This window comes from Cynocephalus volans, chromosome X (genome assembly GCF_027409185.1).
Source record: "Cynocephalus volans isolate mCynVol1 chromosome X, mCynVol1.pri, whole genome shotgun sequence".
Taxonomy (NCBI): Eukaryota; Metazoa; Chordata; class Mammalia; order Dermoptera; family Cynocephalidae; genus Cynocephalus; species Cynocephalus volans.
In genome coordinates this window covers 23,476,511-23,492,650 of record NC_084478.1, presented here as the reverse complement: position 1 = coordinate 23,492,650, position 16,140 = coordinate 23,476,511, and the positions used below count along the sequence as shown (strand labels likewise).

The 16,140-nt window shown below is 44.7% G+C and overlaps 1 long non-coding RNA gene across 1 annotated transcript; it reads left to right on the top strand.

The window, feature by feature from the left end:
- Window positions 1-693: 693 nt before the first annotated feature.
- LOC134367692 (uncharacterized) lies at window positions 694-9,744 on the top strand. The gene is made up of 2 exons (XR_010022432.1): window positions 694-776; window positions 9,424-9,744. It is a non-coding gene; the product is annotated as an uncharacterized LOC134367692 (long non-coding RNA).
- Window positions 9,745-16,140: the final 6,396 nt, after the last annotated feature.

Here is a 16,140-nt window from a genome sequence, read left to right as displayed (position 1 = left end):
GAAGTGAAAACGATTGACAGAATGCTATTAGTGCTCTATACGACAAGCAAACAGAAAGGACATTGTTGGGGGGGAGGGGGGGAGGGAGAAGGGAGGGAGGTTTTGGTGATGGGGAGCAATAATCAGCCACAATGTATATCGACAAAATAAAATTAAAAAAAAAAAAAAAAAAAACTTCTAATATTTCAGTGACCTATCACACTTTTTGAAAGAATTGTTTTATTTTCTAAATATTGTACTTCATATTGTGTATATCAATAAGAAGTAAATTTAATATTTTGCTTCGATTGAATAAAATTTGATTTCAATGTGTTTTAAAAAAAAAATAATAATAAAATAAAATGCTATTAGTGCTTCCGGCGCGACATGGCGTAGGCGGAGCGAAGAGCCGTGCTCGAAACGCGGAGGCGGGGCTTTGCCGCGCTCAGGGGCGTGTCAAAGATGGTGGAGCCCGCGGAGGGCAGGGGCGTGGGCAAGTTAGCGCGCAGGCGCGTGGCCGCATCTGGAGGCCAGTGGCGGTGTCAGGCGATATGCAGCCAGGGCGGAGAACAGCTGCGGATCCGGGCGCGGGCGGCGTGGAGAGCGCGGCCAGGACAGAACTCCAGGCTTTGCCGGGGACTGAGGCCTGACTGACGGGGCGTGGCCTGAATCAACGAAATGACGTCTCCAGCGTGTGGGCGTGGCGACGCATAAGGGGCGTGGCCAAGGTGGCCGCGCGCAGGAAACACGGGGACCGGAAGCGAACGAGGGTGTTCCGACTCAGCGAAGTCGTTCTGGTAAGGGCAGGGGGCCATGTGGAGCGCGGGCAGCAGGGGTCGTGGCCTGGCAGAGAGCTCTTGGCCCCGTGAGGATGGCCGGGGTCCCGGCGGAGCTTCTCTGAGGAAGGGGGTGGTAGGTGGCGGCGGGGAATAGTCCCTTACTCACTTTAGCCCTTCGCTTCCACTGCGAGCGTCACCAGACACTCTTCTGTCCATTGAAGTGTAGAACAGCTGTCCAGAGACTTTGCAGGATGAGGGGTGCAGTTCCAGATACCGAGGCGCCGCCAGCTGGGACTCCCTCGGGTCTGCATTGTTGATCTTCCTCCTCTGACTATGCCAGGGGTTCTGGAAAGACCCAGGGTAGGGCATCAACAGTACAGGTGTGGCCCGTGGACCATCTGAGCTTTCTCCACTCCTCAGTTCCTTCTGTCCTTTAGTGTCCCGCCCCAGAGCTGGAGGAGAGGAACCTCCAAAACTACAAACGTTATTGGTGGCTGGGATTCTATATGACATTCAGCGTTAAATGCTACTGCTCCAAGGCTGCTGGGAACACGTTACTGTCAGGATAATTCCCTCTCTTTTGTTTTTGCTGGAAAACTTGAGAAATAGAGGGGTTAGTGAAGATGCTTACATCTTAATTTGGATAGAATTTGTTCTGTGTCAGCCACTGAAAACCACATTGTTTTCTGCTTCCCCTTCTTTCTTTACTGATGATCTGTCCATCTTCGCTCTGCTATTTAAAACTCTTGTTGCAGTGTGGAGAGTAGTGAGAAGTCTGATGAGAGAAGCTTCCTCTTCACATCTCTCAGAGCAGTCACTATTCACAGCCGGCCTCACAGCCCCACTGAACCAAAGGTCATCCCACCCACCGTCTCTTTAGGGACCTGGTGAAGAGATGCACTGTTCTCGAATGTTTTGGAAATGAAAACTCTTCTGTCGGGCTTTCCTCCTTTACTCAGATTTTTTAAAGTCAATCCCTGGGCTCGAATACACCCAAAGTCTAAAAGCAACAAGGGCGTGGTTCTCTGTGCACACCTGCCCTGTTTTCCCTGCACCCCGGCAAAATGCTGCAATGGCTCACAGTTGGAATGCAATAAAGTTTGAGTAAATTGTGAGTGAAGATGAATATTAGGGAAATAATCTGATAGAAAGAGGGAAGTGCATTGCATTTCATTGGCCACACTAGAGTGGTTAGTTGCAACACACAAATCAGGTATGAAAAACATGGTGTGAAACCTTTGGCAACACTACATTGGGATCATGCTCTCAGGGAAGAAATGGGAGAGAGGAGGAAGCAAAGATTTCTTAAGACATGACAACATAATGTCTAATTTTAATTTCAAGGAATTGCAAAAGGTTGGCTTCCTTTTGAAATCAGGAGGTGAAAAAAATGAAGGATCAATCTGATGACAATCAAGGAATTTTTTAATGTAATTATAACCTTTTGTCAGTACTTTTGCTGTCTGTTTTGCGTCAATATATATGTTTTAATTAGGCAGAGCTCAAGCTAGGAGGCATTTCATATGCAGTTATCAATGATTTAAAGAGACTTTTTGAATCTTTTCTTTTTTCACCCATTTCTGAGTCTGCAAACAGCAGATAAAGAACGTGTTAGTAAAATCCAATGCCTACATAGATATTGAGTGATGGCATCCCACCATAAATTGATAATGGTTCCAAGGGAGTACGAGGGGTCTTGAAAAAGTCCATGGAAAGATTTGTATTATCTTTTTATTTTTTCACAAACTTTTTGAAATACTCTTGTATTGGATATACAGGTGATTTGTTATTCTCACTACGTTTGTATAAGTTTGAAGTTTTCCCTAATAACAAGTTAAGAGGGAAAATAAAAGCATAATCAGATTCTAAATTCAGATGACCCATGGTCTATTGCTCTTTAAACCTGCTGGGTGAATTCAGGTAATGAAGGTACAATTGGCTCTCTCTATCCATAGATTCTGTATCTGTGGATTGAACAAATCCGGATTGAAAATATTTGAAAAGAATAATTGCATCTGTACTGAACATGTGTTGGGAAAATATAGGAGAATGGTCAGGGTCCCTCAGATGTTCAGAATCTTGCAGAGCATTTGATGTAAATAGGCACGTGTGCCCAGGTGTTCCTTGGTTATTGTCTAATGTAATTGTGCATGTGCATCCAGGTGTCCTGGATTATGACGAGTAGATAGGACGAGTGGCTCTGGTCCACACCCCTCCCCCCCCCCGATGTCCCCAGGGGGGCCACAGGGAGGCCACTACTGCTGCTGGAGGCTGTTGCTGCCAGTGTGTGTGGGACCTTCTGAGAGGCCACTGCCGCTGGATCCGCTGTAAGCTGCTGCTGCTGCTGCTGCTGAGGACTGAACTCGTGTAATCTGCCAATGGCTCCCAGGATCTTTCCCAATTACCTAGCATGGACCTGAGTTTGAGGGGTCTGGGGACCAGTCTGTACAATGGGTTTGAAGGGTCTGTGGGGCCCAGGCTGGACAATACAAATGGAAAAGTTAGTGTAACTAAAATAATGAAAATTTTGGGTTTAGGTATGAATTGCCCTAGGCATACAATTGACGTAGCAATTGCCTCCACCCCAGAACATGTACAGACTTTTATTTTATGTCATCATTCCCTAAACAATACAGCATAACAACAACATAGCATATACATTATATTAGGTATTGTAAGTAATCTAGAGATGATTTAAAGTATATGGAAGGATGTGCATAGGTTGTATGAAAATATAAAATTTTATATTAGGGATTTGAGCATCCACAGACTGTGGTATCCACGGGAGGTCCTGGAACAAATACCACATGGATATGGAGAGACAACTGTATTTAAAAACCAGGTACTATTATCTGGTTCCAGGTAGTATCGATGTCATGTACTGAAAGTTCATTTGTAGTCTCTTTTAAATCCTGAGCCAGACTTTGACATGGCTTAAACAAGGTGATTTCTCATCTGCTCAGACATTTTGACATACCTACTCCCTCTAAAAAACGTGTTTATACAAACACACACATATAAAGCTGAATAAAAGTAATTTTAACTTTGACTTGAGGATTTCCAACACCTTTTCGGCGATGCTGACATACTTTAGGTGTGACTGGTTGTTATAAATGAATTATCCACAACCCCCCCCCCCCCACATTCATATACTCAAATCTTAGGTCCCAGTAAGTATCTCAGAATGTGACCTTATATGGAGATTGGGTCTTTACAGAGTTAATCAAATTAAAATGAGGTCATTAGGGTGGTTCCTACTGCAGTATGACTGGTGTCCCTAATTAGAGGGGAAATTTGTACACAGAACACAGAGTGCTCTGTGAAGATTGGTGTTAACACCGTCACAAGCCAAGGAACTACTGGAAGCCAGGTGTATTAGTCAGTGTTCTTCAGAGACACAATCAGTAGGTGTGTGTGTGTGTGTGTGTGTGTGTGTGTGTATGTATAGAGAGATTTATTTTAAGGAACTGGCTCATGTGAGCATGGAGGCTGGCAAGTCTGAAATCTGTAGTACAGGCCAGCAGGCTGGAGGATCAGGGAAGAGTTGATGTTGCAGCTTGTCTTAGTCCATGTTATGATATTGTAACAGAAAACCTGAGACTGGGTAATTTATAATAAACAGAAATTTATTTTGCTCACATTTTCTGGAGGCTGGGATGTCAAGGGCATGGCACCAGCATCTGCTCAGCATCTGGTGAGGGCCTTCTTGCTGTGTTATCCCATGGCAAGAGGTGGAAGGGCAAGAGAGCAAGTGCGTGCTGGGGGGGGTGAGGGGTAGGAGAGCTGAACTCAGCTTTTTATCAGGAACCCACTCCCACAATAATGGCATTAATCCATTCATGAGGACAGAGCCATTCAAACCATAGCATAGCTCAAGCTCAGAGGCAGTCAGGAGGGAGAATTTCCTCTTCTTCAGGTGACCTCCAGTCTTTTTTCACTTAAGGCTTTCAGCAGATTGGATGTGGCCCACCCACATGGAGGGTCATGTGCTTTACTCAAAGTCTACTGACTTAAATGTTAATCTCATCTAAAAAATGCCTTCACAGTGACATTTAGCCTGGTATTTGACCAAATATGTAGGTACCGTGGCCTAGCCAAGTTGGCACGTAAAACTAACCATCCAAGTAGGGATGCCAGAAACAGATCCTCCACAGCCCTCAGAAGGAAACAACCCTGCCGACAACTTGGATCTCAGACTTCAGGCCTCCAGACCGTAAAACAATAAATTTCTTTTGTTTAAGCCATCCAGTCTGTGGTACCTTATTACAAGCTATTATGCCATCCTAAAGATGCCAGGTAGGGAGTTAGGCCTGGAGGTGAGGAGCTGCTGTGGGATACATGAACTTCCTACCACTCCTCTTTCACATGATGGCCCATCTGAGTTCAGTGTGTGTTACACTTCCCTCTGTGTAACAGACAAAAAAAAAGAAAGAAACACCCAAAGTAACATGAATGAGGCCTAGAGGGACTGCACCCATCAGGGGAGCAGCGCCGATTCAAAATCCGCCTTTCTTTTTATTGACAAGACAAGGAAGTTCCATAAGAAAAATCAGTTGATTCAATCGTCAAAGAAGGACCTAAAAACAGGCAGTGTAAAACTAGTAACAGCAGTAAATTAACATTGTGGCATTCCAGAATGCAATTTGTAAAATGCTAAGTCCATCCACCAACAAACAGCTTGTCCTTATGAAACATTTTCTTCTCCACATACTTCCTACACCGATTTTCTCAGCATATTTTAACAGCATTCAAGCAGTTTCCTTAACATATCTTAAGAACAATCGGTAAGTTAAATAGTCAATAGTCCTTCAAGCCAGAATCAAACCAGGGACCTAAAACAGTTAAAATACACAATCCAATCCCTAAACAGTGATTAGAGTTGATTAGATGGCTTTTGCCAAGCTATCTGTGGACTTTTGTCCTCCACTCGAGAGCCTTTTAGCTCTATTCACGTATTTACCTAAAGATCTTATTCTAAGATCAAAGGAGAATCAAGATTTCTAACCCACTACAAGTGTGTAACATTCCCAAAGTGATGCACGCACAAAGTGCAAGGCACTCAGCCAAATGACTGGCTTCCAGCCCTGCTGTGCTGCATTCTGTGATACACGTAGAGGTGATTTTCTTGCTTTTCACTTAGGTGTAGCCTTCTCCCCTGTAGCTCAGGTGCAGCAGGGTCAAGGACAGCAGTACAGAGAGAAGAGCTAGTTCACAGCCAACTAGTAGCAGGGACATGCATGAAGAGAGATGGGTGAAATCACAATGTTGGCCTGCTTGCTTAGCATGGCTGCGGATCACGTGGGTTTTGTTTCTTACATTCTTCTTGGAAAGATGATGTGAAGAAATAAAGTTCAGGTCTGTGGGTGAAATGTCTTTAATGGCCCCAATCTTCTCTTTTTCTGGTGTTTGGCACCCCCGCCCCCCATGGCTGTACCACTAAGAGCCCTCTTTTTGGCAAGACAAGGCAGAATCTTAGGCGGCACAAACACCCTCCTGTGACCTGGTTTGCTGTGGCTTTCCCTTTCCATACTGTGTGCATTTCAAGAGACTCATAGGAGGAGAAAAATTACACCCTTGGAAAGTAGAGCTTAAGCCTTGTTCACTTTTGCATCACAGCACCCGACGCAGTGCCTGCAGCAGAGGAAATGCAGTAGATGTTGGGGTGGAAATGCTAACTGACAGAGTTCCCATCCCTGTGAGGCTAGGTCAGGTTCATGTTCGGCTATGTCCCTCTTATAGATCAGGCAGGACTTTGGGGGTCCTTAAGATCTGACAGGTAGGGATATGAGACCCTCCTTTTAAAGGACAAGCATTTAAAAGTTTTGAAAGTATAAACAGCCCTACAATTGGGGGGTGGCATTTGAGAAAGGGAAGGCCCCTCAGTACTGTGATGTCATGCTGGCTGTCATGTCACGGTTCTCAATTCTTGACGTTAAAATCTCTGTCACCAAGGAAGCCTCCTCAGGTCTTTCAGCTAGTACTTCTCGAACACCTGTGGGGAATCAGGTCCTGAGAGACGCAGCTGTGATGGAGACAGACACAGTCCCCACCACCGTGGGGTCTAGGTGCTGGGGAGGATGAAGTAGTAAAGGACATTCCTGGTCAGGTGCTTCCTCCAGCTGCCGCAAGTGCTGGGCCAAGAAGAGGGTGCTGGGCCAACCCGGTGAGCAGGTGCTCAGGGAGCCTTTGAGGGATCACGCAGGAGTCAGTCACCTGAACGGGGGGCAGGAGTGACCAAAGCCCAGATGGAGGGCGGGTGGTCCAGGGAAGCAAGAGCATCAGCACAGGCTGGAGAAGGGCAGGACATGGAGAAGCGAAGTCTGCGGATCCAGGGGCTGGCAGTGGATATGACGAAAAGTAAATGTCGCTGTGAGGGACTAATGGGTTTGGGGAAAAAGTGAATAAACCCTGGCCCTCCCCACCCCTCAGGGTGTGTACTGCTGCTCTGAATGTTGTTATCCTACCTAGAGGTTTCCTCCTCCTTAGCATCTCAAATCTCTAGTGTTTACATCTTTCCTCCTCTGCCTTCCTCCCTCTAGGGTATTCGTTCCTGCAAGTTATTTGGGAACAGATAGAATTCAAGCTAAGGATGGTGGTGAGGAATAGCCTGAGGGTCATTCTTCAAGTGTCTCCATGCAAATTAGTATGGAGAAGGTTCCAGCTTCAGAGGTTCATTCTAGTGAGGCCCTGCAGCCTCCATACCTGCACTTAACAAAACCCAGAACCGAGTCCACTTATACCTCAAAGAGAACAATCACATGTGTTAAGCATTTGTGGCTATGGGTCATTGGCATTCCAGTGTGGGTTTATATGATTTAAGATTATATGTGAGAATGACTGTTTCTCTACTGATCTATTAAAGTAAATGTGGAAAGTTCTTTCTTGACCATTTTTTTTTTAAAGATTACCCATAAGGGGATCTTAACTCTTGACTTGGTGTTGTCAGCACCATGCTCTCCCAAGTGAGCTAACTGGCCATCCCTACATAGGGATCCGGACCCGTAGCCTTGGTGTTACCAGCACCACACTCTCCCAAGTGAGCCACGGGCCGGCCCCTTTTGACCAATTTTAAAATGTCAAAATGATGTCATACAGAAACTGGCCAAGAGAAATGAGATGTCCAGTTTCAAATATTTTGGAACGTATTGTTTATTGTTCTTGTTAGCCATTGTCTTTTCACTAAGTGTGGTCCACAGACTGCAAATTATTTCTGTGACTCTTAAGTTTCTGGAAGTTATTTATTAAAGTTTGCAAGCAGTTCAGTAGCTTCACATTCTGGAATATTCTGTCCCAAATTTGAATTGCTGAGTAACCCTAGCTGACCTGCTTGCACGGGTGTGCTCTGTTGTAAACATGGAACATTAAGTGAGGCAGCAGATGGTCTTCCTCAAACCTCTTCCACCTCATTCCCCTCCTGGAAAGACAGGTGCTCATCCATGTCTGGATGTTGCAGGGATTTTCCACTGTACCATATTGACATGGGGGGTGTGGATCATTCTTTGTTGTTGGGGGCTGTCCTGTGCTCCAGGTGTTGAATGGCATCACTGCCCTCTTACCAGTACCACACTCCCCCCATCCTAAATGACCACATTGAAAAATATCTGAAGATATTACCAAAAGTCTGGGTGGATCACAGCAACCTTGGTAGAGAGTCACTGAGATGACAGGAGAGGATGTGTGCGATGGTGGAGAGGTGACTTTAATCAACTGGCTAAGTATATCTTTTAAATTATTATTGTATATATTTCCACTATTCACAATGAGTTAACATAGTTTTCAAAGAATGTCTTGCCTCAAGATTCAAGGTTTCTCACATTTTCCTCTTAGAACCTATATGCAGATAAGAAAAAGAATTCATTAGTAATGCTAATCCAGCTAAATCTGTTCCCTTGAAACTGCTTTATAAATATGTTATTAGCGTAAGTTTATTTTCTCCAATGCTGACTGTTCTCATTGAAATGGACTTGCCGGGGTCACCATACATTTCCGACTGCTGGGTGAACGTCCATCCTGCCAGACTGGCTTATTGCAAACACTGGCACTTGGCAGTCTAAGGCTAAAATGGAAAAAAATTAATCACACTGATCCAGTTATTAATGTTTTGTGTGAGTGGTGTTTTTGTCCTAGATGTTTATTTTGTTTGTTTTTATTTATGGAAATTTGAAAGTTAAAGATCTAAACTCCAATATGCTTATGTCTTTAGGATAGTTCGCTGCTTCTCAGCACTGACAAAAGCCGCATCGCACTGGCCTGAGGAAGTGGGGCTTCCCTTGATTGGTTTCTCACATTAGTTTCATGTTTCTAAGTGACTGGGAGAAACAGGATGCCGTCGTCATTTGATTTTGATTTTGCCATGTTAAACTGTCCTGACGTGTTTTCACCCAGTAGAATATTATGGTCTCTGCTGACCTGAGCCACTGAGCACGTCCTATTGCTATATTCTGGACCCTCACCTGCTTAGTTATAAAGACACTAGTCATTGTTTCTGGCAGCTCAATACATGAATAGAAGGGCCACTGTACACTAGTGACCAAGCACGACCCGAATTCGTGAGGGTTAGAAAAGAGAACGTGCTGAGTCCTTAGATAGTGCCTGCCACACAGGGTTGGCAGCTAGTGCTGGTGAGACAATTGTCATCGTCATCATCATCTTTATCTCTTCACAGGTGCAGTGCTTGCCTCAGATGTATGAATGTGACCATTTTAAGAAGATGTGAAGCAGAAGAAGGATTAATGGAAGGAGGAAGTGGTGGCAAATTCGGAAAGCAGCACTTTAGGACAGCCCCACGCTCTGCCCTTGTGCCTTTGCTGCCCACGCTCCCCGCAGATAATCTTTGGCTGTCAATGAGATTGCTGTTTGCTGTTATCTCAAGTAATGGACAGGAACTGTTGACAGTCCTAACTTTGGGGACTTGTCATCTAATAAAATGAAGATCAAATCCTATACCTGTTGCCCAAGATGAAAATAAAATCAGTTTCACACAGTGTGTATCATCTACTGAAATTTAGTCTGTCACATTAAAAAAACCATTTAGGTATGAGACCCTAGATCATAGGAAAATAAACTTAATTATGTTAATTATTAGCTTAATGAAATATAAAGTATATCAGCTTGAATGGAAATACTACAAATTTGGTATTATTCCAATGGTTCTCAATGTTCACGATCTCCCTATTTTTATAAAGAAGAAAAACATTGTAGGACAACTCGGTCTAGAGTGGCGCTGTCTAAGATGTAGTCACCAGCCACTTGTGGTTATTTACATACAAATTTAAATCCATTAAAATTTTATAGTCACGTGCCTACCGCTTACCATATCAGATGTTTCTATCTTCAGAGAAGGTTGTGTTTAACAGCGCTGATCTATATTATAACTGAACTGTGTTACAAAGTTGTTCTATGATTTGTCCAATTAATTTTGAAGAACACAAAGCCTGGAGAACAATAGCATTAAAAGGCTTGTTTTGTGGTGTCTTCAGGAGGAACTCATATAGGTTGGGGTGCCCCAGACTGTTATCTTTCATTAGCTTTCGAATAATCTTGAGAAACAATGGGTGGATTAGGAGCCCCTGGGAATTGCATTAATGGTCTCAGTGATATCTTCACCCACCTGGGACTGACAAATAGACCTGGAACTGACCAGCAGGAAGTGTGGGCTTCATTCTGCTCTGCTGATTACCGCACATGTATCCTCTGGTTAATGGACACGACATCAAAGTGTCTTTTGCAGCCCTGATGCTCCAACAAGGCACTTTGTGATTCTGTGAACGTCCTCCACAAAGTCAGATGGAGGGTCCCTGTGTATCCTGCCACTGTGCTCAGGCACAGCTAGTTCTACTAAAATGAGCTTCAGTTACATGAGGAAATAGCACATTCCTCATGGAAAGGGCAGTACAAAGCAAGGCGCAGGATAAAGAGCAAATGAGGGTACAGAGGAATGCTGTCCAACAGGTACAGAATGCAAGCCACATAGGCAAATCTAGATTTCCTACTAGTCGCGTTAGAAAAGGCAAAAAGAAACAGGTGAAATTAATTTTAGTAATATATTGACCTATATGCAGTATCACTTTAATATGGAATTAATGGAAGAGTTATTGAGAGAGTTTGCATTCTTTCCTTTGTACCAAGTCTTCAAACCCTGGTGGGTGGTCTACATTTACGGCACCTCTTATTTGGCCTGATCAAGGGGAGCAGCACGGGAGGACCAGAGTTTGGGAAGAATGAGGAGAAATGAGACTGGATAAGTGGGTGGGTTCCTAGCAGGAAAGCTGGGCACTTAGACACAGAAGTCACAACTTGATGGACAGTCTTTAGCACAAGCACATGATGAAGGTGGTAGTTGAGGAAAACTGCTGAGCTGCAGAACAGGTGTGGAGGGGCGTGGTGCAGGAGGAAAGGCGCCAACTAGGTGGTCATGGGCAAGGCAAGGAAGAGATGAGCCCGAAAGATTCTTAACGAAGGAATCATGTGGTAATCAGCGGGGTAAGAGGATTTAGAGCAAAGAGGAGACTCCAACCTTGTCCGCGATGCGCTTTATCTTCCTTGTTCCATGCACAGGTAGTGGTGTGCAGAGCAGTGGGGAGGCAGATCATTAAGCACATGTGCATATAATTGTAAACATACCAAGTAATAACGTGGAAGACGAATTGGAGTCCTGTGATTACAAAATAGTGATGCGAGGGCTCATGTTATATGAGGATAGTCAGAGAGGTGAGGAGGTGATGGGTAAGCCCATAACAGGGGCAAGCACCGAGTGAAATGAGGGGAAATTTAAGCAAAGGAGGAGGATCAGGAACCAGGGGGCTAAGGTAGGAATGAGTTGTCCACATTTGAAGAGCTGAGGCTGGAGAAATAGGTGGTGCAAACATAAAATAAATCCAACCAAGGGCCGGTCATATAAATCAGAACTAAAACCGAACGCACCCTCACCCTGAAATCTAAAGGTCGTTTGTCGCTTATCAGTCATGGCTTACTGACGCCTTACCAATGGCAGAGTGCTCACTTAAACCATGGTTGATAAAATCTCTCTGTTTATTTCATTTTCTAAATAGAAGAAAAACCTGAAAATGAAGCCTTTGGTAGAACACTTAATCATCTTCCTGTTTTGAGGGACGGTTTGACAACTACCAAGAAATCATTTTAATCTGTATAAGGAAGAGGAGGGGAGGGGAGAATAGAAATATGAGTTTATCTTTAGCAAAATAAGCTCTGGGCAAAAAGGTGCCTCCACTACGGGGAGAGGGACCAACCGCCCCTACTTGGGGGATGCTTTGGGCTAATAAAGGAGTAGGTGGGTAGGGGGGACGAAAACCTTCTGGAAGCTGAACTTGTAGCATTAAGGTCATGCAAGAGCAACTGAGGGAATAGGCCCGGTTTTCTTGGGCTGGTGTTTGCACGGGTGTGAGAGATGCTACTTTCCATTTCCTGCATGAAGTGTGGACACTTAAGGGGACCCGATCATTAGTTCACTTCTTGCCTAGTCTTCACAGGAGACCCTCATTAATTGGCTTTAAAAAGTGTGAATTCTCAAATATCAGCCAGTTGGAGTATCTCAGTGGGGAAGATGTGGTCTCTCTGTGCCAGGAATCTTTGAACCAACATCAGATCCATTCAAGGGCTTTCCAGAAGGCATCTGCATCCTGGTAAGATATTTCCCCAGTCCAAATGCATTTCCTATTTTAAGTTTGTGAAACAAAAATTTCTTCTCTTAGGGACAAATTCTTTTATACTAAGAAAAATAAAAACAAACATTGGGTTTGGATCTCTCCAGAGATAAGACAGGAATGTGTTATAGGAAGAAATAGGAAAATAAAAAAAGAATACTCTCAATTTCCCTCGATCAGGATTTCAGAACTTTGGCACTGTTGACATTTGGGCCAGATAATTCTCTGCAGCAGGGGCCCTACCTGTGTGTGCATTGTAGGACGTTAAGCAGCATCACTGGCCTCTACATACTAGATGGCACTAGCACCCTCCTCTGTCACTGTCCTCTCAGCGCCCAAATGCTTGAAAGCGATGAGAGGCCCAGAGGGACTACACCAAGCTAACTCCTGCAAGAGAGGAGAAAGTCGGTGCAGCCCCGAGCTCAGGCTTGTCTCATCTTTTATTGTGGTACCATGACCTTGGCCAAGTAACAAGCTGAGTATACTTTCAAAAGAAGTACAGAAAGGAGTGTGTGAACAGGACAGAAACGATCTCAGTCTTCCCTACTACTGAATCTGAACATCTTCGCTGTTCAGAATGTGCTGTTTTCAGCACGTAATGTTCCCATTCTGTGCACTCAAGGCTTTTGCCCTCTGTGAATGCTTTTGCCCTCTGTGTATTTCCTGTACTAAACAGGCCCCCGTGTTCCTGTATCTCCTCTAGTTGTGACAAGCAAAAGTCTCTGCAGAGGTTGTCAAATGTCCCCTGGGGGAAGAATCAGTTCCTCTGTTGAGAACCACTGGTCCAGACACTCCCAGGGGAGCTTGACGTCCATACCCCTAGGATGCTTTTGCGCCCCACCCCCCAAAAAACAAGTCTACGATTTTGAAATTCCATCTTTGGGCAGCTACTGAAGCAAGAGGAACGTCTCCTGTTTTAGAGTAAACTAGAGGCAGCTTTCTGGGTTTTATGGAAATAGGAGGATGCCCTGCCATAGGTGGGGATTTGACTGAGTAGCAGCTGCCTTGTCACTTTCTCAAATCCTTAGATTCATTCTTAGCAGAGGGGGCGAGGTGCAGGGAGTCGTTGGTAATGATTTCTCTCGGTCACGTTTCTTCTAGTTTTCCTCCTCGTCTTGATTATACCTGTCCGTGGTGCAGATCTGAAGGGCAGAGAAGTGGACCACCTCTAACTGATACACGTGGCTTCCATTCCTCATGCATGGATGTCACAACAGGTCTATCTGTGTTATCAGGAACTCTGCTGATATTTTTCAGGGAATGCTACAAAGACCTGGTGCTTGACTCTGGAAGAAAAGCAGCATCAGCGATGTCGTTAGTGCCTGTGTAAATGAATTGTCTGTGTACACCTTAATAGTTCATATTCGTGTGACTGCGAACTCCCGGGACCTTCACAGTGCTGATATTCTACCCAGGTGTGGCAGGGTGGCTGCCTAGTCCTCAAAGTTTGCTCACATAAGAGGTGAATTCAGCACGCACACTAGGTGGGGTGCGCCTTTCACGGGCTGCAGGCTCCATGGGCCTTTACGTCCACTACCCAAGCAACTAAACACTGACAGTACTTGATAGAAATTTGCTGCCCAATAATTCTTCCTCCATTTCTTTTGTTGAAAAGTCTGTTATTGAAATTAAATTAATTTGTCTTTGCATTTAAAGCTAGTTTGGGCAGGGCATTGGGGCCCAGGAAACTATCAACAAAGACAAGAAACTCATTCGTGAATACCCTGTTTCCCGATGGACTAATCTCAGGAGTGATCACACTTGCTTTAGGTGAAGTTAGTAGACAGACTGCGACGCGTTGGTTTTCCAAGCTGACAGAATGCTCTGCAAGGTGCTGTCTGACCTGCCTTTATCCTCTGCTGTAGTCAGTTGACGAAGGCCCTAAGTGGCTATTTCCTAAGACTTTTAGTTTCAATTAGCCTGCACAGGGTCCCCACCTGTGAAATTGTCTCATGTGTGATGCTAGACAGTGGACGGTCTTGCTAATAGCTCCAACCTGCTTTCTCCTAGTGCATCCACTCAGGGAGAGCCTGGACCTGGTTGCCAGGGGTGATCGACAGTCGCCCATCAACATCCAGTGGAGGGACAGTGTTTATGATCCTGCCCTAAAACCCCTCACCATCTCTTATGACCTGACCACTTGCCTCCACGTCTGGAATAACGGGTCTTCTTTCCTCGTGGAATTTGACAATTCTACAGATAAATCAGGTGAGGGTAAGATCCGGTGGTCTTGCCTGGAGTTAAAGGAACAGTGTCATGTCAAAAGAGGACAGGTCCAACTCCCTCCATGGTAGTACTGATGTCTTTGTTAGCAGTGGCATGGAATTCATTGGAATTTTTTTTCTAATTGTGGAAAAATGCACATAACATGAAACTTACCGTTTTAACCATTTTTAGGAATACAGTTAAGTATTAAGTACATTCACATTATTGTGCAACCATCACCACCGTCTGTCTCCAGAAATCTTTTCGTCTTGAAAACCTGAAACTCTACCCATTCACGAGCTCGCCTTTTCCCAGCTAACAGCCCCTGACAACCACCAATCTACTTTCTGTCTCTGTGGATCTCACTACTCTAGGTACCTCATTTGAGTGGAATCATACGGTATTTGTGTATTAGTCCATTTTTGTGTGACTATAACAGAATATCTGAGACTGGGTAATTTATAAAGAACAGAGGTTTATTTGGCTTCCAGTTCTGGGACAGCTGCATCTGGTGTGGGCCTCAGGCTGCTTCTACTCTTAGCCGAAAGTGGCAGGCAGCCGGCGGGTACACATTGCCACTCCAAAAGGGAGGAATAGGCCAAAAGAAAGGAGAAACAGGACCCAAACAAGTCCAAAACCCAGCAGGGCAGACATTTAATCTTACAGCTCCAAAATAATCTTCTTTGACTCCAAGTCATGCATCCTGGGCACAGTGGGTGGTCTGGGTAACCCACCCAGACTTGGGCAGCCCCAACCCAACAGCTCTGCCAGGCTCAGCGCTGGTGCCTATGGCTTTTTGAGGGCAGCGTTGCACGTTGCCCTGGCCCTACAGTTCTGGGGTCCTGGCGGCAGACCCACTCCCTTGGCTGTACAAGACATTTCCCTGGTGGGGACTCCCTGTGGGGCTTCCATCCCCACTTTCCTGCTCAGCATTACTCTAGTAGATGGCCTTTGCCATGTCTCCGCCCCTGTGGCAGGTCTCTGCCTGGGCCCCAGGCTTTTCCATATATCCTCTGAAATCTGGGTGGAGGCTGCCACGATTTGTTTTTCTGTGGCTGGCTTATTACACTTAGCATAATGTCTTCCAGGTTCATCCATGTTGTAGCATGTGAGAGAATTTCCTCCCTTTTTAAGGTTGAGTGATAATCCATTGTGTGGATATAAGACTTTTCTTTTATCCATTCCTCACCTTTTCACTATTGTGAGTAGTACTGCTATGAACATGGGTGTATAAATGTCTCTTCGAGACATTGTTTTTAGTTCTTTTGGGTACATGCCCAGAAGTGGAATTGCTGTATCATCATTACACTAACTTCTGAGAATATGAAAAAATTCCCTTCTATTTTTTCTGCATGTTTCCTTCTACTACTATAGGTAATATTTTCTATTAATAAATACATGTATCTCTGCATAGATTTTATAATTGCTATAGACATAAAATGAAATGAACACTTTGCCAGAAATCTATTTTCTGTGTGGGTGCTGAATATGTGCTAATTTTCCTCTGCTTGCTG